This window comes from Dermacentor silvarum, chromosome 3, assembly GCF_013339745.2.
Source record: "Dermacentor silvarum isolate Dsil-2018 chromosome 3, BIME_Dsil_1.4, whole genome shotgun sequence".
NCBI classification, from domain to species: Eukaryota; Metazoa; Arthropoda; class Arachnida; order Ixodida; family Ixodidae; genus Dermacentor; species Dermacentor silvarum.
Window position 1 is genome coordinate 141,351,632 of NC_051156.1, and position 23,244 is coordinate 141,374,875.

Below are 23,244 nucleotides of genomic sequence, written 5' to 3' on the forward strand. Positions count from 1 at the left end.
AGTGTCACATAGCCAAGCACTCTTCATGGAATTTAGCGCCATTTGAGACACGAAACGCGACACTTTGTACCCACCACGGTGATTAAGCGGCTATGACATTATACTCCTCATAACGAAGTCCAAAGTTCGATTTCTTGCCGCTGGGCTACGCCTATTCCGATGGGAAAAACCACCCGGGAGATCAAAATTGATTCGGAGGCCTCCTACACTATACGGAGTGTCACATCGTCACGGCGTAGCTTTGGGACGTTAAACCACAGGAATCAAATTACTTATGGCGCATTCCTACGGAGCCACGCTGTTTAAAACAAAATGCAAGATAAATAGCTGTGAACACTTCACAGGTTTTTAAGAGTTTCCCGCATAAAGAAAACATTGTTTGAGATACAAGCTTGCGTCATAAAGGCGCCAAGTGGCGGAAATTGAAACGGTCAATTTGTGTTCTAATATGCAGAAAAACAACTGTCTTAGACGTCAAAGCTTACAGTAAATGCTTAAAATGTTAGATGCCAAACTTGAGATTCATGTTTGTCAGGTCAAATTGAAAGAGACTCAATACCAATAGCCGATTCGATGGCTTTATGAACTTTCTTGTTTTCTTTCTCCTTTTTCTTGTATTCATCTAGAATAATCTCACTACTCAAAGTCAATGGAATACACCGCATTACATTTCTGCTAACAACCACGTAATTGTAAAGGACGTTAATGTAAGCGAGGCCGTTCCGCCACATTGTCACGGTTTGTCAACGTTGCAACCGACTGATGTTGCTTCCCGTCGAGCTTGCTGATAAAGCCCTTTACTCCACGGCCTGGCACCACTGACGTAGACACATACTATAGTGGCATGTTTTCGAAACTTGATCTAGTCTAGCCTTGATACTTGCTAAAATTAATCTTATCAGCCGGCTACAATATTCATCACGTTCCAAGGCCACCAGGTCGACCACACATTCGATCAAGGAACACCGATAGCGACACCCTGCCTCGTCCTCGGACGCACACACCTGAACTCACCAACTCAAGCATGTTAAAACCACCTATTTTGTACAGTTACAGATGAAAATGGCTGGCTCCACAGGAACGCAGAAACATGTGATGCGATCTGCACTGTTCAAGCACAGTTCCACGATGCGAATCCTTTCGCAGGTATTGGAGGCGTTCCAGGAATCCGAGAGAAGCCGTGCGGAGTTAGGAGCACTTCATTTGCTTGAAGCACGACACCGTAAAGCAGGGAGTATAGCTAGCTGATTGCCTCGAGGCCACCAATCACACTACAATGCATACAACACGAGCGCCTCCGTACGGAGTTCCCAGACCACGAAAAAGGACATCAAGACCGTCATCTTCGCTCGGCCCATGCGCCTCTCGCCAAATGCTAACACATATACTGTGCAAATATTCATCATATCAGTACGATCACACTACACTGCTCGGTTATAGCCTCGAGTCGAAATGAGAAGTACTGCTGTGCATAGTACGATAGGTCAAGACCAACGAGAGATACCACGGAGGTAGGCTGCCTGGGGCCCATGTTTCTGCAAGGTGACCTCCACGCACGTATATCTTTTTTTTCTCTCTCTCTATTTTCAAGGATACATTAACGCTTGTTTGTTTATCTCTAACCGTCGAAGGTCACCTAAATACCGTTCACTTGAACCAAAAAAAAAAAAAAATCGCACGCTCGCGTAGGCAGCGAGCGATGAAATCAATGCATACTGCTGCGTGAAGCAAACGAAGGCACTGAATGCGGCGGCCCGGTTGTCGCATCTATGCTTAATTCCCCTGAAACTTCTTTTCTTCGCAAGACACTACACATGATGGAAGATCAAAAGCGTTGCAAGATCTTTTGAGAGCGGTTGCTTTTGAGTCAACTGACTCAAATGCACTCGAAGCTGCACCTAAGCGGCAGCTGAACTGGTCGTGCCATTGCTTAATGGGCCGATCGCACATACTCAAAGCGCCAACGATTTTTTTTTACCCGTTTCCTGTGCAGGGCTTTCTGCACTGTACAGCGGCGTTCCACGCACCCGTACTTCCTCTCACGTCACATTTGTCTATTTCTTTCTGACGCTACAATGTCTATTCGTCTATTCGTGCATCTACACATGCCCTTTCTCTCACACTGTCATTCATTTTGTTTTCTCACTTCTTGTTTCCTTATCATACCCACACAACTCTTCACGTCCACTCGTCTTGCCCTTTCTCAACGACTTTTTTTTTTCCAGGCGAGAGGCAGGCTCGTAAAAGGTGGCATCATGCACAGGCGGAAAGCCGGGCACGGATACGTGCACTCGTCGCGCGCGCGCCCGCAAGCAAGCAAGCTAAGCTCGAGACAAGAGACCTTGACTTCGAGGAAATATTGGGCCACGCGCTCCGAAATCATGTCAGCCGCTCGCGACTCGGGAGTGCCCGAAGGCGGCGTTTCCCGTCCTCCGCCGTGGGTGATTATAAACGATGAGGAAAAAAAAAAGAAGACAAATACAAGAAACACACGCAAACGCGAGCCACGTACACGGCGACGCTGTGCGCACGCTGCGAGGGCCGACCGGTCCGAGCCGCCGATGTATGGCACGCAAACGACGACTGAACGGGGAAGCCCTGCTCGCCATGCCTGAACGCAATGGTCTGGCTGACATTACATGGGGAGACGATCGTAACCCGGGCTACATTTTTTTTTGTCTTGTTTCCTGCCATATTGATCGCCGACGTGCGTGCTGGCGCTCCGCGTCGCCGTCTTTTCCATGCGTCTCTTTCGGGTACGGCGGCGTGGACGTCCGCGCTCAATGACGCATAAGTGTAGTTTTGTGTTACCGCTGTTATGCACAACCATGTTATACGTAAGAAAGACAGAAAAAGTGTATACATATTTTGGAGATAAGAAGAATGTCTTTCAACCTTTCAATCCTTGAAAAGTTTCGGCTGCGCGAACGTAGCTACAGTTACTCGTGGCGAAGAAGCAGTATTTCGGAGGACCGCAAGGTCAAGATGTGTGACAGAACGCAAGACAGATATCAACTTGATACAGATTACCAAGAAATAATAATAAACGTTTATTACCTATAGCTCTGCGCGACAGGTAGACAATCTGCTTCACTAATTTTCAAGGCCCATCTTCGCCTGAACTATCGCCCATCTGTTTTTGTCAGCGCTTGTTTTCTTTTTTTCCCCCTTCTTTAGAATTTCATATTGCAACTTCACACGAAACTACAAGCAACGGCAACGGCAAGAAACTACGGGGACACCATGATCTGGCACACCAACGTGGTCAAATACGAGAACGGATGTACCCGTGGCGCAAGACTGTCCAGCATACGCATTTTCACGCTGCATTCACGCTTCTGCGCGTTTACCCTGGATGTCATTCCCTGACTTGCACAGAGTACCCTGCGGGATAAGTAAGTGCACAGCCAACAAAAAGACGAATAAATCCCGCTCTAGCTAAGTTATGACCCGGTAAGTTCTAACCTAACATCCGCGCGGCCAAGCCGTCACTATAGTATTATTTTAGCACAAGCTTGATAATGTCTTTTACCATGAAGTATTAGCGAAACCATCATTGTTTTCTTTAACTCCCTCAGCAATTTGGCCATTATGGACGCCTTTCTTACTGTTTTAGTTTTTATTGGTTATTACAGTTAGCACGAGTTAAGTCGTAGGCTCGGTTTGAGCGGTGAATTAAATTTTATGCGTAAGAGTGAAATGACCAATTGAGTGAAATGCAGCTCCACTAACGTGAAACCTGGGGAGGTGCGAAGCATGCAGTGATGGACCGCTAATGGGCTCATACTGCCTTAAGCAATGGTTCATAACCCCGTAAACGCGGCCTCCCCATTACGACCACAGAAGAGAAGTGAAATTCTACGCTGGAATGATGAGCGGCAACGCAGCCAGCTGTGGAAGACGACGACGACGACGACGAACGCGGGAGCAGTGGCACGAGCGCGTGCCGAGCGCGAGCACGAGCCGCTTGCTTACCGTGACTATGACAGGAGACGCCGACAGCACGGGCGCATAAGGTGCTTCGCACCTAATAAAACTAGGATTCGCAAGCCGACGAAATTGGTAGTGTTGTCAACTTTTGGGGTTGGAAGTGAAGTCCTCACGGGAAAAAAACCAAGCTTTGCCTCGATTGTGGACGTCCATTTTCACAAGCTTTCGAGCTGCCTGTAACACAAGCAGTCTCGAAATTTTTACAGCCTTCACTTCTTCGCAGTTCTGCGCAGACGCTGACGGGAGGTAAACTATCGTTGGGAAATGGCTAGACCCTGATTACCTTTATGAGCTTCGAGAGTGGCCTCCCGTAAGTGCTAGACAGCCAAAATCGCCGAGAATCGCCGAGGCCCTCAAGTATAAGGAAGACCTATGCGAGTTTCGTGGGTCGGCAAAAAGACGTTGCCATTATTCTTGCGCCTTTATTCACACCACCCACGCCCAAATACGACGGTGTAGACAGGGCAAAACTTCAAAACAAAACAGAGTTGTTATCTTCACCACCACCTGGCACCACCTCATTTCATTTCAGGCAGTTCCGTGTAGTTTTCCTCAATGGCTTACGTAGCGCAGGCACTCTACGCGATATTTCGGTCGCCTTCGCGCTTGACGGGCTTTCCGGCGAGCAGGTAATCACATCTCGCACAAATCTGACTACGCCAAGCGCATGTTGTTAGCATAGTGCGAACAATGTGGCATGCTCTTCTTTGTTTGTAATCTGCGAAATTGTAGGAAGCGCCGTCTGTGCATGCGTTCGTTCCGTTCTAACAAGCACATGACCGGTGTGAGGTTTACGTGCACATAAGCACGGCGAAGCCAGTTAAGGTGCCCCCCCCCCTCCTCCCCCCTTTCGTCCCCCTGTGCCTGCCTACCACCCCAGTCACGGTCAGCGGTATACGCCCCCCCCCCCCCCCCCCCCCCCTCCTGACGTTTTCAAGCATTTCCCGATCGCTACGGAATTCGACACGAAAAGATGCGAAGCACGTTTCCTAACGGTTCGACCGCATGACGCTACACGCCGAGCCGTCTTGTACGTTCCCAACATTTGGAACCTTGACAAGACTGCGCGGCCGACATGGCGCTGTGACGTTCCGCCAGGCTGTAAAGCAACAGTGCTTAATTATAACCTCACGACTCATTAACTGACTGACAATATTATGCCGCGGTAACGCTACGTACGGGTTTAATAGATTGAGGACAACGCTCGGCATGCTTGACCTTACAAGGTCGCGAAAACGTGCGTGGCTTGAAGCGCGAATCATTTCAAGATCGCGTAGAGATGCCATTTGATAGTGACGGCATTTGGGAACAAATTATATGCAAACAGGCCAGCTTGTGTTGAGGTATTCGACAATTTAGAACACTTGAGCGGCTGAAACCGACGGTTTGTGCTAGGTCTGGTACATCTGCGAAAGGATTTGTGTACACGAGCATTTGGTGGTACATTTATTGCCGTGAGAAAATAAAGGTAAGCTCGCCAAGGTACTTTCCTCTATTTCTTTCATGTGTGCAGCGTTTAACGCGGTTTGTTTATTCAGTGATATTAGGATGATTGGCAACTTTAGTCGTGCTTTTTCACATTTGCTCGGCAAATAAACAGTGAATATTTTTTATCTAATATAACACACACACACACACACACACACACACACACACACACACACACACACACACACACACACACACACACACACACACACACACACACACACACACACACACACACACACACACACACACACACACACACACACACACACACGCACACACACACACACACACACACACACACACACGTGCTGTGACGCTTGCACTTTCAAAATGCAAGTGAGAAGTGAGGCGTTGAGACACTTGCACTAAAGATAGAAATCGAGGGACAGCTAAGGACAAGCCATACCTGTTGGAAAGTGCATATGAATTAACAAATGAACAAGCAAAGTCGAACCAGAATAAAAAGTACCGTGAAAAAAGAAGGAAAAATAGATGTCGGGCAGTCGGACACAACGCCACTGCCCGCCAAAAAACGCATTGAAGCATTCAGAGCTCTGGTTCGCGCCTGAAAAGCTTTTCAGAGTCCGAGCAGTTTTCCCAGAGTAAAACCAGTCATCATAACCGTCCATTGTTGATCGCATATCAGTCCTTTGTAATTCACAAAGAAAGAAATTAAGAAGAACGAGCTCAATGTTCCGCATAAGCATTTTTTTGTATCTATTCTGTATGCCTCCTGAACAATAATGCCATTCGGGCGAATGTAGTGACTTGAATTAATTAATGCAGCGACCGCAATTGCACCAAGACAGTGCTATGCGATAAAGAAAGGTGCCTGTGTGTGCCACTTGCAACCTAAGTCGTTGAACTCACGAGTAAATGGTACGGCACACCCGCCGGGGTGGCTTAGTCAGCTAAGGCGTTGCGCTGCTGAGCACGAGATCGCGGGATCGAATCCCGGCCCCGGCGGCCGCATTTCGATGGAGGCGAAATGCAAAAACGCCCGCGTGCTTGCGTTGTAGTGCACGTTAAAGAACCCCAGGTGGTCAAAGTTAATCCGGAGTCCTCCACTACGGCGTGCCTCATAATCAGAACTGGTTTTGGCACGTAAAACCCCAGAAAGAAGAAGAATGGTACGGCCTTCTCCAGTTATGCATCGTGCATACTAAGTTGGAATCAGCCCTTTACGGAAGGCTATACCTGGAGTTTGTATCAAAGTACAATGCTTTGGGTAAGATATTTCCATTTCGCATCTGCTTTCTTAAAGAGCTTCGTTGCAACAGGCGGCAAATTGATAGGCAGCAAGCATACCCACTTCAACATTTCCTGCGAGGCTGACTTGACCAGATATCAATTGAAACTTTGTTACGTGTCCTTTCACCTCAACTGAAAATTCTGTGTTAAATTATACGGCGTGTGATTTTTAATCGTTATCCTAATTTTAAAAATCACTCGTGGCATGTCGCACAATTCTACTTCTTGAGCTAGATTGCTCTCAAAGGCGCACATTAATTGTGCGAGATATCAAAATAAATAGTTGGCTAATTAAAAGTTTTATTTATTAAATTTGAAGCTAATTATATTACGGCAAATATTGCAATTTAGAATTGTAGCCGGTGACTTTGAATGTCATATCCACTAGGAACGAATTCTGAGACTGACACCAGTTTCGATATATGCGTTCCCAAAGTATCGCAACGAAATGCATTGGTGTCCCAGTAATTTTTGAGCTTCAGTGCATAAAAAAATGGCTTTTTGTTAAAGAAGTCAACGGAATAACAGGGCATTTTTACCGCAAGTTTCACTGCGCTTATCTCAAAAGTGGTGCTTGTTGCAAAACTTGTTCCAAGTGTACGTGCCTTGTGAAATCACTCGCTTCAGTTCATGTATTTCATTATATGCACCGAAGTGGTTAGTTAAAAAGTTGATTAGTGTTTTTTGTTAATGTTCAATGATGCATTTTGACTTTCTGTATAAGCAACGTCCACCTCTTCGGTTAACCCAGCACAATAAGTAGGTTAGTGCTATATGTCATAGGCGACTTTAAAAAAAAATTCTGTTAGCCTTCAAATGAAACACCAATATTGCATTGGTGTCACGCAGGGCAAGACGCTATAAACAATGCTGAATTTAAAGAAACCGGCAGGATGGACCATGTAGATGGCCCTCGCTGCTTTGGACCAACTTGTTCACAGACGTCTCCTACACGCGTGTCTATAGAATTCTACAGAGGTGTGCAGCGATGCAGAGAAAGCGATGTTCGAGCGCACCAGCTAGGTTCGAGTGACAAAGCTTGCTATAAGAGCAGTGTCATGGAGGGATCAGTATACAGGGAAGAGCCTCATGGAAATGCAAGTTACGTGGTACTAGACACAGCGTACGTCACTTGCAGTGACTTCATCCTGATTACCATGCCGGAGAAGTAGACTAACACAACGACAAGCTGCGCGCTAAACAGTAGGCTCGGTGAGACTGGCAGATCCGGCCTGCGGCCAGTCAAACTTGTCGTACAGCAGCCGCGTCTAATAAGTTTACAGCAACTTCCGACAGGATCCCCGTTACAATGCGGCAAGAAAAGTGCTGGCGACCACGCTCGAAAAACTGTATGATCGACCCTCCACAGAGGAAAAAAGTTCTAAGACAGTAATCCAGACGCGTTTCGGCACTCAAGGCCTTAAGGGCTCTGCTTTAAGGGCTTGTGAATTGTGCGACCGGCTTTGAACGTTGTAGCGCGTAGCATCGCGTCATTGTGTGAATAGTTCTCACTTTATTTTTTTTTATTTGTTTCTTCTATCACATTTTATTACCTTTACCCCTTTCCCCAGCACAGGGTAGCCAGCCAGTACTTACAGTGGTTAACTTCCCTTTCCTTTCTCTCTTTCTTTCTCCAACATGATCCGAAACCGTCCGTCCATCCGTCCGTCCGTCTTTCTTTCTTTCTTTCTTTCTTTCTTTCTTTCTTTCTTTCTTTCTTTCTTTCTTTCTTTCTTTCTTTCTTTCTTTCTTTCTTTCTTTCTTCTTTTTTTCTTTCTTTCTTTTGTCTGCTCCAAAGTGCGCCACTTGAGCTTCTCGGACAGAACTGTGCGCGGCCACACGCTTTGCAAGCGATCCGAGCGAGGCGAGCCTCTATACCTTCCCCGTACCAAAGACAAGAGGCAGAGCTGCTTGGCATGATCGGTGGGGAGCGAGAAATCCCCCGGAAAGGTGCTGCTTGCCAGCCGGCTCTTTCCGCCGTATTTATAATAATTTTCCTCGTACGTATATATAATAGAGACGCACGCGACTGATCGGCCGGCGTTCGCTTGTCCGGCGCATGCAGAAAGTCTCGGCAGTGGCCGCGCATCAGGCTGGTGCGAAACCCTCGGGATCACAATGAGTCGTCTTGGTAGCGGCTGTTGCTTAGAGCCAAAACTAGCTATCCGCGCCACGAGCTCCAATGTCATTAGTGCTCCGATGATACAGAGTCTTCGAGTGCGACATTTTTGTCCCGGTGAATCGTTAAGTACTCCTTCTCGTGTTCACTTGTGACCTTTTTTTTTATTATTATTGAACTTCGTTTCCTCGTTCGCAAAGCTTGGAGACACAAGAGGTAACCTGAAACAACATGTCACGCGACGGTTAAAAAAATGAAGGTAAAAAAAAAAAGAGCGAGAATTTGCCCAGCCATTATGCTCGGCGGCGCCCGGCAGCGAGCGTTAGCGATTACCTTGGAGATATTCCGGCGGGCATAAGAAAAGTAAGAAGAGAAAAAAAAAAAAAGAAAAGGAAAGAGACGAGTATCACGTTAACGGGTTTCACCGTAACCGACGACCGGTTTGTAGGGGCCGATGATGGTAATATAACCGTTGTTTTTTTGATCGCCAGACGCTGCAGTTATTGTAGGAAGTACGCCTGGTTACGGGATGACATAAAATAGAAACCACGACCCAGCGAATGGAGTCTATCGTGACGTAAACAGCTGGCTAAAGTTAGTCATTTATTACAGCGTCGAGTTTTGGAGGGCTATCAAATTTGGTGCACGCCGGTGCCGGTCACGGGGTAATTCATGGCAATGACGTTCAGGTGCCGAGAACAATGTCACGGGTTCGACTTATGACTGAGGTGGCCGCACTTCGGTGTATAGATATAGAATGCAGAAATGCTCATTCATTGACATTTTGAATAGCCTTGTTGCTGTCCAGGAGGTTCAAAAATAATTCACCTTTATAAAAGTACATTCAGACAGTCTGCGGACTGTCTATTTCCTGAAGAGCGTTTTGAGATAAAACAGCAGCATTGCTCGAACTTAGGGCCGACACCTAAACATCTAACACGTTTCCCGTCATTCTGGTAATTCATTACTGCATGACGCGCGAAAAATATGTATGCCTGTTTGTACGAGATTATATGCCTGTTTGTATATATGCCTGTTTGTCCTCCTGTTCGTTCTGTATTTCTCGATCTTCTTCATTCCTTATTCCGGGCGTCCTACCTAACTTTACTTGTTGAAAGCACGCTGTTGGTCACTCTGTATATGTATGATCACCAGATCATACATCTTTTCGTATTCTGCTTAGTTGTATAATTAGTCAAGAATAATTGATTAACTTGGCAAGCTTTAAACGCAGAGAAAAACTTCGTATGAGGTAGTTGTAGAGCCCTTCACTAAACATCCAACTCAGCTGTATTTAAATTTCTATCTCTCATGTAGACATTTTCGCGCCTCAGAAGGAAGGCCTGCGAGATATGATGAAAAAAGAAAAAGTCATGTGACTATACCCGCGTTCGCAGTCTCAATTGTGCCACGCATGCACGTCCACGGAGCGCTTTTAACGCTGCCATCGAAAACGTGAAAGGCCGGAGACGCTGTCACGTTCTTCATCCTGCTTATCTTCACCATGAACAGCCGCGTCTCTTGATTTTCGCTGTGCAACCGAAACCGACCGCTGGCGTGAAATTCGAAGCCAACACTTGCGTCACTGCCCTGTGAATTTCTCAGCGGCAGCACGCAAGGTTTAAAAGCGTCGTTCGTTCATAAGGTGGCGCGTTTGAAAAATACCTAATTAATCTTGACTAAAATGCAACCGAACCGAATGCAAAATATTGTTCCACGGAGTCTCTAATAACATGCCTCGAGTCGCGTCTTCCTATTTAGAGCACCCGAATAAGTTTACGCCATGGCTAAGGTGGCAGAAACATCCTGTTCGTACAGGCCGGGTTAATCTCTAGTTACGAATGAAGTTTATCTCATTAAGGAAAATACACGGAATTATATAAGAAACTACGGAACCTTTTCACAAGGACAGGTTGGTCTAACCGCTTGTCTTTATTTCACAATAGTTTGGAAGTAGAAGGGAAGCTATGGGGTGTGCTCCGGGGATCGAGACGGCGCCCGAGAGTGAGCTACGACTCTGTGCACGAGATGCGGATGGATAATTGGCGCAGGGGTGGCATTCACACGATCGCGCTTTTAGATGCACGATACCAACCGCAGCTTCCACTTTAGTTCCGCATCACTGTGAATCACTCTGGGATCAGTGACAACAACTTTTCTGGTCAAATATTTTCATGTGCGGCGAGCAGCATGAAAACTGCTCGGGAAGCTGTCTGCGATGACATGACGGAGCAAGCGGGTTCATGGAGGGCGTACATTCACACATAGTACGTGGACCTAAAGCTAAAAAGCAAACGAAATCCAAACTAAGAAGATTGTGCTGACGGGCTGTGTTATATTAGTGCGTAGTTTTCAAGGTTTTATCGGGCGATTCAGAGAACTTCGTCGGGCATAGCGGAAAACACGTCTGCTTGACATTCATAAGAAAAAAAGTCTTGCACAATTTGCGTTCGCGTCGGAACGGCGATATTATTGAAATTTCACCATCACCTCTGGCAGCATTCTTTCCATGTCCATCTACATGCTTGATACGCTGCTGCTCCGCCTCTCTGTCGTTAAATATTTCTCGCTCACTATCGTGGCCATCGCACACGTAAAGCTTCGTCAGTGGCAAAGAGCTTTATCTCCCTTCAAGTGAGCGATGGCCACACCTGGAGCGTACGGTGTATTTCCAGGAAACACGAAATCTGGAGACAATGGCTGTCGACATTTTTTCTCCGTCCAAATGAACAAATCGAAGCAATGCTGTAATGACCGCTGTCTAGGTTATGTAAACTTGGCGAGTGCATCGGTCCTGTGGTTTTTCCGTTGTCCCATCAATGGTGCCTATATTCAGCGAGCGGAATCGTCCTGCGGCTGTAAGTCCTCCACTGAATGCAGAATTGAGTAAGGGTGCTTAGGCAACCTGTGGCACGCTTTGACGATAGTGGAGGAACTCATCAGACCAGCAAATTTCTTCAACTGTATAAACGCATTTACAGCGACGGCAGTAGGCTTTCACGGCGGATATCGCTATCATCTCCAGACCCAAAATCTTTTAAATGTGCATAACTCCATTCTAGTCGGCTACGCTATAGGGCCTGTTGTGACCTCCAAAATTTGACCTCCGAAAACAAACGCCAGGACTCTCGAAGTCTGTCTGCGTGGCGTTTAAAACATCGCGCAAATTGCCAAGCGTGAAAGATGTCGGAATGCAGTATTTTATCGGCATGTTTCTTTTTTTTATTTATTCAAGGGAATTTGCCCGAGGCATATGGTAGTAAAGAAATGAACAAAACGGGTATCAAATAAACGCATGCGGCCATTTGGGAGGCAGGTACTGCAGTAATACATTCGCGCATTTGGTGTACTTTATCCAACGGGTATAGGCCTCTGGAACATTAGCCTTTGGTTTGGCCTCCCTGATTATCTTGTGCCTAGTATTCTGAGTAAAAGGGCACAGTCACCAAATGGTGATGAATGTCTGCCGTAGACGCAGAAGCCGGGCACTTAGGGCACGTTCGTTGGTTGGTTGTTTCTTAGTAAAATGGCTGAACCTACTATGGGGAATAGGACATGAATCGGGCGGTGCAAGGATTCCAAAGAATAAAGAATGTTGAGCAAAATAAATTGAAATACATTAACAACTGAAAAATTGTGAAATAAAGTAAAATGACACAGACACGAAGTCTACAGTGACTAAGTATTACAGTAAATAAATATGTGAATATATAGAAAAAAAAAGAAAAAGGTAACAATTTACCGTGCAAGTCGTTTTGTCTCTTAGAGCGAATAGCAGAGGCATCACAAACGTTCCCGTGGCTAAAACCCAGTTCGGTAGCACCAAAGCTAAGGACCACAGGAAGTGTCAATCTCAGGCCGAGTTTTCGGAACGGTTCTTCCAGAAGCATTTTCCTTTCAATAGGAAAACGGTGACATCTTAAGGAGAAACGTTCTAGAGATTCACTATCATAGCGGCAATGACACAAAAGTGATAGGGCTACCTAGACCAGGTCTGTGAAGGCAAACGTTAAGTGGCGGGACTCGACAACGTAGTCTCGTAAGCGGTACTTCAAACATTCTAGTGGAGCACCATTTATTGCTCCAAAGAAACTTTTGTAGCGGAAATTCAGAGGGCGGACAATGAAGATTTGGCAAACTTATTTGGAGTAGCGAATTTTCTGATCTCGCCGCAGTGATCATGAAATAATGCATTTGCATACCATGATGCACTTGCATATCATGGTATGCAAGTGCATCAGCAGATTCATTTAGGACTGAACCTTTGTGGCGTGGCACCCACACCTAACGAACGAGGCTTACATGCCTTGGTACGAAAAAATAGGACCATTGTAAGGCATTTGACAATTAAGGTGCGGGTAGCGATCAACAGAGAGACAATCGATTAAAATTACAGCTTATAACAAAGTTACTTTTACGTAAAGCAAGAACCAATTTGGCCTGAAAGGTAGGCGCAAATTCAGATAGGCGAATGGAAAAGGACGAACTCAAAGATGCTGATACAATACCCACACTTGCCTTCTCGCCACAGACGATACCATGGGTCTGTATAACGGTTTTGATTTTCTACAGCCTTCGAACTTTTTCCTCTCATACTTGGTGCTTCCGCTTGCTCCTGTCTCGTCGTCGCCTAATTCTTTTCAACGTATTTGAAGGAATTCGAATAAAATATTCTCAACGTAGATGGTGTCACGTAGCAAGATGTGTTGCCGCTTTTCTGAAAAAATCAGCCTTGAATGGAGCAGCTCCATCGCTGATATGCACTACCGTTAGATGTCTTGAAAACACTCATCAGGTGGTGGAAAAGGAAAAGCATTTATTCAGTGTGAAGAGAGGTGTGGACCCCCTAGTGGGGCCCTTTGTACTGGGTTGGATCCCTAGTCCGATACCCCATTAGTCGAAGCCGCCAGCCTGGCTCTTTGGACCAAGGCCTTTTGGGCCTGGAGGTCTGAGCAACCAAGCAGGGCTGCCTCCCAGTCCTCTCGGGTAGGGTTGGGGTTGGGGGTACGGCTGGATTACTTTGGCAGGCCCAGACCACGTGGAAGGTGTCTGCCACCTCCCCACAGTGGTGGTACGTGCCGGTGGCCATTGGGTCAAAATGTTCAAGGATTGCCGGGCAGAGCATCGTGTTTGTGAAAAGCCGCAAAAGAATGCGTTCGTTGGCCTTCCCCAGGCCCTTGGCGGGCGCTGAGTATAGGCGATGATTATCCTTGTAATATTCTGAAATCTTCATAACTCATCAGGCGCGGAGCTTCTGCACCTGCCTACATCGCGGGAACAAAATGTCACGTGTCATTTTTTTTTTCATACAGTATATAGCATATAACATTAACTGTACAATGCCACTTTCAGCGCATGTCCTCACGCTTTACCATGCATGGGCGACGCTTGGTAAGCCAGAGAGGGACGCAAGAACAAAAAAAAAGGTTTGCGAAGCAGTCTTAAAATTCGAGAACCAGCTAACTGTGACGTCATAGATTGCGGAGCCTGCCTTTAAATTAGTCAATTGGCATCCGAGAGCCGAGGATGCCAACCTGCATTTCTGAATTTTTTTTCCCGGCGATCAGCCAGAACGCGCTTCACTCAACCGCTCAAACAAACCTGTTATTAATAGCCGGTTATCCTGTTAAAGGACGACATAGCGTAAATCGCGGAAGACAACGTATACAACCGTCATCGTGGCTCACTAGATATATGGTCGTTTTGTGCCATTGAGTACGAGGTCGCGGGTTGGATTCCCGTCCACGACGGCCTTGTGCCGATGGGGGCGGAATGCAAAATTCATCGCGTAACGTGATCAAGGTGCACGTTAAAAAAATTCTAGCTGGTCAAAAATTACCTACGTCGAGCCTCATATAGCCTGCGTTTTGTTTTGGAACGTCTCGCCGCGTGTGGCGATCCAAATCAAGACGAAATATATGGCGAAGGACAGGGAGGCAGAAAAAGCTAACGGCGGTGTTGGAAGGACCCCTTTGAACGTGAACAAGACGCTTTCTTCGAGGTTACGGGGGTCCCGTAGCCCAATAGGCTTCCTCCGACATGACGTCGTGATGCATGCGGCATCATTATGCAGTTTCGCCGATGCGGAATCGTCCAAGCAGTTCGGAGCAAGGTGCCCAAACGTCAATACAAATTTTCCGCGAGGAAGACACTCGCGCATGCGTCAAGGCTGGACCGCCGAAACATGCGCAAACACAGGTGCCGTTCCGAGGCCTCAGCCTCATTTCACACTTGGGAGAGCCCGCACTCCCCTGCCGCCACAAGTAATGACATTGGAGAGATTTCGCTGCCGCGGCCGCATGTGCAAGGGTGCCGAAATTCAAGGTGCCGCGCCTGCCTGGCAAGTGCCATAGGGCGTGCGAGTGGATTTCCGGGGTGCGAAGCAGTGCGCTTAAGCGCTTGCGTCAAGGATGCCGAATTGGCACGAGGTATAAGTGTATACGAGAAAGAATACTGGCGGCAGATTGAGTGACCTTCGTGTACATGCCATTCCGAGCATTTGAAAGCTAAGCCGCCTTTGGCTCTTCCTCCTTTGCGTGGACGGCTCTCTGACCGAGTAAACTCGGTCGATCCCGAACTGCAGTGTAAATCAAAGCTGGGCCGATTCCGGAGACGGTGTAATCAAACGTGATGACCTTGTGCGCAGATCCCGATACCCTGGGGGCGGCATTCTCTGGTGATCCCTGTCGGAGATACCTTCACTTTCGCGAGATTTCACGAGACTAGCGCCGGACGCGTCGGCGTCTACGAGCGACTCCGTTCTTGGCACGTTCCTGGCCCAGCTGGCAAGGTGCCCGAACGCTGTGGCCTGTATAGACGTCGAACGCGTCTGGCGCTGGTGTCGTGAAATCTCGCGAAAGTGAAGGTATCTCGAAAGTGATCGCCCGATAATGCCACCCCCCAGTGCACAATACTAGTCCTTACGATAGTTTTATTACGGCTTTTAACGCGAGCCTTTCCTAGAGGCCCGTGTGCACCCTACACGCCTCATAGCGTAGACCAACTGATCTAACCAATAGGCGTCCCCCAGCAGCGTATATCTTATAGTTCGTCTGCCGGAAAGCTATCGCTTGGCTTGGAATATCATTCTCCGATGGTCTCAATATTTGTTATTATGGGAGAAGAACACACCTGTTTCAGCATACATATTTAAAGGTTTGTGGGAAAGGTGCATTCTGCTGAGAAGTAGAGCCCGAGTATCTCTTTATGGTATAGGGGCCGGCTCTGAGCTTTCGTCATGAGTACTTGTGCGCGGTCGGCAGTATTATACGGTTATATCAATGTCCTGACACAATGCAGGCTACGGTATAATGTTCAAACATGATTGATTACAGTCTCTTCGGCGCCATATCTGCCAGCAGCAAGATCTTGTTTCATAGTTGTTCATAATTGAAAACCTAGTGTGCCTGGTTTAGTGGAGCTGGACTTGTGCTTAATAAAACGTTTTCTATTTAGCTCCCGCTGGCTGGAACGTTAGTGCCAACGCTCTCGAATGCTCATCGGTGGCATTGAGAAGCAGCATTTCGGTAAAATTATCAGGCGATAACCCATAACAGAAACGTCGATTTTGGAGTTGTGACCTCAAACAATACGTAGGAATTTCAACTTTTTTTTTTTTTTTTACACACGGCACCGGTCTACGTGAGTGCAAAATGACAACAGCTGGCTTATCGCAGTAAAAGAAGAAGCGAAAAAAAAATCCCCTAGTATTTCTCAGACAGAACGACGCGCTAACAAAGTACCGCGTTAAAGGGAGAGCGAGTTTAATGAAAGCTGGAGATGCTACTTAAAATGAGATGTTTGAGTTCATATAAAGAAGATGAAAAATATAGAGAAAAAATTAAATTAAGTTAAATAAGAAAACTAGGAAGTTTATCACTGAATTTACACGAGAAACTTTTTACTAGTCTTGGAGAAAATACCAGAATTCTCTTATGCAACATAAAAAAAAAAATCGCTCCAAGGCCACGTTGCTGCGTTTTTCTTCGTTCATCGAATTCGTATGTTGAAAGACTCGGATCGAAGAGGAGCTCTAAGGGCAGAGTTACCTAACCTTGAGTTCGGCCCCATTATCTGCGAATAGAAACGCAAGACAATCGATTGGGTCAATGTTCATCACTCCTTTATATAAGGCCGGTTTTATCTCGTTTATGGCGGAGGAACCTTGTGTGCTGTCTATTCTCGTTTCGACGACGCAAGGCTTCAATGCCAACAGCAGTTTGTATCGTCCTTGATTAATGGGTTGGTGTCCTAAATTTTGTAAAACCAGTTTCCCATAAACTAGAAAATGAAAAAAGAAATCCCCGTAAGATCTCCACACCTATGGGAACAATATATTGACAAGGAATCGTACGTGTCGGACGCGAAAGACACGCTGCAAAGAAGAAGACGGGCATCAACTTTGCGGTGTCTCTCCCACACCACACAAGTTATAACAATCACCAACTAAGTCAACGCCACGTCGTATTGACAAGCAATATTTTTCTTTGCGACTCTCGCGTTTATGCCAAGCTATAAAAAGAAAGACTCGAGGCTTGATACATTTTTTTTTTTTTTTGCCTTGGACATTCAAGACTATCATATGTCTTTTGTTAGCGTAGTTCGAGCGGCTAGCGGTTACCTGTCCACAGTTATTGCGGTAAAGATATGGCAAAAAAAAAAAAAAATGCGTGATAGCGGTTGAAGGAAGGCTGTGCTGTAAAAGAAGCAAGTTGAATCGAACGTCCCAACGTAGGCCTTCCGTATAAGTATACAATGAATTGAACTGAATGTATATCGAAACTTCGTTGCAATAAGCAGAACCTCTCTGAACTTTGAAACTATATTTTTCATCAAGGTGCCTCAACGCTGAACTGAGTTTATTAGAGCAATTAGTTAAGACAGCACACAATTTGTTTCCGCGACTACGTGAACCCCGCGACGTAGATTATTAATTTATGCCATCGCTAGTATTACGCACGTTCCCGCCTGCAATATGTATAGCACAGCCTCAATAAAGCCTACCAATCCATTGTCAAATGTCGAAATCGCGTGGGCGGTACTGTTGGTCGCCTCCACGTTCGCGTAAGGATTTTCTCTGTAAATGCGAATAATTAGGAAGTGGGCCGCAGTCGGTAAATTTCGTGCTAAAACTGTTGACGAAACTACTGCGAACCGGTAAGGGAATCAAGCCAAAGACGACAAAATAACGATCTTCTATCACGTTTCAAACTCTCGCAGTGTCTGAGAAATACCAGACGCCCACTGGAACTCCACATTTTTTTTCTTCCGTTTTACTTCAGTGCGAACCGCAGCTGTTATCTGCATTCGGTGGCGCGCCTCTTACAAAGATTGGTTCCCTCGCGGCTAGTATAGGATTTCCTAACAGGAGGCCACACTAAGTTACTGCCGCGTGGTCACTGCTTGCAAAACATGAACCGTATCTGAAGACGGCTGCCGTACTTTGACATAGTACAGATCCAGCTGCAACGTTGCATTTTCAATAGATGTTGCATCGCTTGTTTCCAGGCCACAAGAGATATACAGGTTTCTTCGCATTGTTCTGTGATTCTCTCGACCCGTGTCTGGCTTGTTTTCATGTATATTTCTATTATCCACTATGTCCACTTGCACACTTTAGTTGGAATGGTAAAGCAGGATAGACCAAAGCAACTATTCGTGGCGGCTACGTCGTGAAGTTTGTTGCGATGCGTAGCAGGCATAATCGCTTTATATGACATTGTGTGCTTCGTACGATGCTGACGGTTACCAAAAAGAGCAGGACACTTTTCTCTCATGCGTTTAGCGTTCTCGAAAAACAAGCTTGCCAGCCAGACATGACAGCTCGGCCCCCCGATGAGGAGCTCCTTTCATCGTCCAAGTGCAGGGCAACCGAATCAGCCGTTGGTGTATGCAAAGGTCGAGGGACCAAATTCGCGCGTTTATCAGCAAACAGCATATTTTTTAGTCTCTGCAGTCACAAATTTCTTGCACCTAGACTCGGGATCTGAAGCAAAATACGTATACGTTTATATTTCTCGCAGCTCACATGTCGTCGAACGCTCACTCTTGCTTCTTCACCTACACGAGTTCTTTGACCACTCCTGGTATTTTAACGCGAAAGCGTTAAGGGCCCCGTGTCGCATAAAATCCGGTGTCGGTGTCGACGGCGTTGTCCTGCCAAGAAAATCATCCCGAACCACGACGACCACGCGGACCCTCCGCGAGGCGCAGATGCACTGGTGAACTAATTGAATTTATCAAAGTAAAATGCGTCATAAAAATCGTAAAGTACGACTTGGCCGTAACCTACAGGCATGATAGCGTCGGACTGTAATTTGAATATACGAGAAAACATAATTTTGTTACGCGCAAACTCCAACACAAACCCCTTTTCGAGCATTTCTACCATTCATACAGCGGCGCGGCCCAGTAGAAGATACGTGCAAGAACGCCATCCAGATGGCGCTCGCCTCCTCGGCAGCGGCGCGCCGAGGCGAAGTTGCAGTAAAAAAAAGAGAGCTGCAGTTGCCGGGAAGCCTGACAGTCAGGGATCTTTGAATGCTATCGCGTTCCACTCTCAAAGGCAAACCTTAAGCGCCCTCCAAATTTTTTTCTGTCACCGTTATCTCTTCGGGTCGTGTTTACGCTTTCTTTATCGGTTATCTGCCAACATCGTACTGACGCGCTGCTTTTCGAGGATAGCTGAGGCGACGGCCGACCCTGTCAGTGCCAGGAGGCGACAATCTGTACGTACAACAAAGTTGGAACATGTTTCTTTTAGTCCTACCATGTCGCCATTTACAACAAGAAAAGTGCAGTATAGTTACCTGGGTAACACATCTACCAATACGGATGAATACAGACAGAGGTTTTGTGAACGGTGAGGGTCTACAACAGACCTAGAACCACGAGAAAAAAATAATAACCTTTACGTTTACGACATTGCAACAGAACACACACACACACACACACACACACACACACACACACACCACACACACACACACACACACACACAACACACACACACACACACACACACACACACACACACACACACACACACACACACACACGCACGCACACACGAAAAGTAAGAAAAGAAAGAATGCGCAACCGAGCTCAGGCATGTCGTGATATTTGGCCATTCCGACTGTGTCAAGTCAGGACACGGGACATTTATTCAAAAGTCGGGACTGTCCCGCTTAATTCGGGATGGTTTACAACCCTCGGTACCATTCCCTTCCAGCCTCATAACAAGAAGCCAAGAGGCGAGTCGCGTTCCATGATAACAATTATTTGAACTGATCAGTTTCAAACATCAACTTCCGTAGCTGCGGCTGCTTGGAATGCGCAGGTGCTACGAATGTTTACACATTATACTACACACAAGGTAAAAGCTGACACAGTGCATTTTCGTTCAGCAGCGGCTAACAAGAAGGTTTTCCAAAGCTCCCTGTCCGAAACGAGGACACTGCGAGACAGCGGTCCGCAGGTGATTTATCACAAGGCTGCCGCAGTTCCTGTGTGGGTTATAAAGGATTCAGCCATTATTTAAACGCCTAGCACAGGACGTCGTCTTTTGTTATTGAGGCTGCCCGAGACATTCATAATTTCGATGACTGAGAACGTTGTTTCTTTAGTGTTTGAAAGACTTGCTTTTTCATCTCAGTCGCGCGCCAGCGTTTCTTCCTTTTTTCCTGTCTTTAAATGCAAGAAGCTGTTGTTCTCACTTGTTCCACTTAGCGCGCGGCACTCTGTCTGGTAAAAGCGAGGTACACTATAAGCGAATCAGGATACGATTAAGGCTAGCACGGTACATAGGAGATGTAGGCCCGTATCCAATCCCAAAGTTCGTGCTAGATTCCGGCTAATCCCTAATTTATCTGACACAGTTTTCTGTTTGATACAAACGTTTGTTTCCCCTTGCTAAGCGAGCGATACGCCGACAACGTGGGATAAAACGTTTTTTTCTCGAGATCTACAGAGTAGATGCATAGAACGTGTCACGCATTCGCCTTCACCCGCAGACGAACGAACGAAGCCGATGACAACGAAGAGTCCAGCTGATCGCTAACGTTTCTAAGGTAGTGTTTTCACCCAAACTCAAAGTTTGTTTTCACTTACAAAACACGCGATGCCAATAACGCGCGACAAGGCGCTTCCTCGCGATAGAGGGAACGGCAGCGTTAAGCAAACGGTTTCACAAGCGAACCAACAAGCGCAAGCCGTTCTGGCGAACAAGCGCAAGTACAACTGACGAATTTCGCGCGCGTCCTGTCGCGTATGCCCACCTGCTGAAGCGCCTGTTGCTGCTTGGGGCTGAGATCCCCGACGTGGCCGCTCATGGTGGCTCCGGAACTTCACCGCGGGGCTCTTTTTGCGCAACAAACGAGAGGCCAAGAAAACACGCCGCCGACCCGCGCCGCACTGCCGCCACTAACAACACTCGGGGTATGCTTTCGAGCCGGCGTTCCTTCCAGGTGGCCCCCTTTCTCGTCCGGCGAGCCAACGTTGCGTAGCCCCTCTTCTTCCCGTTCCGACGTCGTCGCTATCGAGTCCAGTGTGGCCGCTCGCAGAAATCGAAAGGGGCGCGCGCGCACAACTCCACTGGCGCACAGAAGTCACTTCACCGAGCCGGCTCGATTCGCCAGCAGGTGTCTCGAATCTCCGATCACACTGCCGCACTTGGGGGTGCACTACTACTCCGGTCGCGATGTCGCTATTGCGCTACAGTGACAGCGATAACGCGCAGCACGCGAATCAAGCGGAGTGCTCCGGTATACTGGTCCCGCGCTCGCGACGGAAGCGAAATTATGTCGTCGGCACTCGCTCGCGGGATCGTTCGCCCTCTCGTATAGAGAAACGCGAGTCGAGGGCAGGCGAGGGAGGGTGAGGCTGAGACGCGTGAGGGGGGGGGGGGGAGGGGGAGAGTGACCGCAAAGGGCCTCATGCCTCAAGCGGCGAAACTCTCTTCCTTTCTTTCGCCAACTCTTGTGTTTCGTATCGAGGAAGCGGAACGCAGGCGTGCCGGCGGTCGCGAAGGGAGTGAGAGTTTCGTTGGAGGGGGGGGGGGGCGCCGGGCGAAACAAGAACTGCACTCAGTGGGGGTAAACGGACTGCGCGGTAAGGACGAAAGCGGCGAGAGGGGCGCAGGCAAAATAACGCGCTCGTACGCGCGTTCTCTATCAGCGTTTGGAGAAGAAGGCACGTGTCTCCGGCACGAAGCCAAAAGGCCAATCAAGAACAGAAAGCGAAGAGGCGTTAACGATTCAATGAAAGTGAAAAGATTCTCGGGTTCTTCTTTACTCAAGTGAAAAGAGGTGAAACGGAGGGAAATAAAGGGCAAATGACCTATTACGGAGAGAGGCCGAAGACCGAAGTACTATGTGGCTTCTTAGGCTATGGTGTTTTTGACGACATTCGGCGATAAGGCTATCTGTAGCATTCAACACAGCGGTGGACTCACGCCTGCAGTGTCCAAAATGATGAGTTAACGTTTGCGGGGTTATAGCTGCCCTCGCCTGCTGGTACAGTTAGACGAACTCAGAACACCGAATGCCATTTTATGAACTGCGTCGTCTAGCGCCTCCTACCTCATCTTTTAACGCGACAGCGTTAAGGGCCCCGTGTCGCAGAAAATCCGGTGTCGGCGTGCGGCGCCCGCGGCTGTGAAACTCATCCCGAACCACCCCGACCACGCAGGCCCTCTGCGTGGTGCAGAGGCGTTAATGAACAAAATTGAATTTCTCAAAGTAACATTCTTCAGAAAGATGATAAAGTGCTACTGAACCACTACCTACAGATATGATAGCGTCGGATTGTAATTTGAATGTACGAGAAAACAAAATTCTGTTACGAGGAAACAAACACAAACCTACTTTCTAGCATTTCTACCCTACCAACAGTGGCACGCCCGGGTAAAATTACTTGCAATAACACCATCCAAATTAGGAAGCTACATGCAACGCCACGTTGAATGTAGGCTCCCTAATCCAGATGGCCCTCACCTTGCTCGGCAGCGGCGCACAGAGGCGAAAGTGGAGAAAAAAGAAAGCTGCATTTGCCGGGAAGCCTGACAAGCATTCAGGGATCTTTGAATGATATCGCGTTCCACTCTTGAAGGCGAAGCTTAAGCGTCCTCCACATTTTTTGCAAACTTTCATATGTAGCGGGGCGTTTCCTTGTAAAGAGGCAATGAAGAGAAATATTAAAGTAATTTAAATTGATTATATTGCAGTAAAGTGAACAGATAAGCCCTGCCGGGAGTGGAGCATTGGTAAGCCACAAAGAATTCATAAACCAAAGACATATGTCGACGTCCTTTTATCCGTGCACCAGCTTCCCATCGCGTCATGAATTTTGACATCTGCTTGGCGGTATAGCCTTTACATTTTCTGTTCTGCTGTGAG

At 47.2% G+C, this 23,244-nt stretch overlaps 1 pseudogene; it reads right to left on the reverse strand.

Annotated features, from left to right (window-relative positions):
- The window catches only part of LOC119445852 (SEC14-like protein 2), a 70,081-nt pseudogene extending 48,413 nt beyond the window's left edge, over window positions 1–21,668 (reverse strand).
- Between the last annotated feature and the right edge of the window lie 1,576 nt (window positions 21,669–23,244).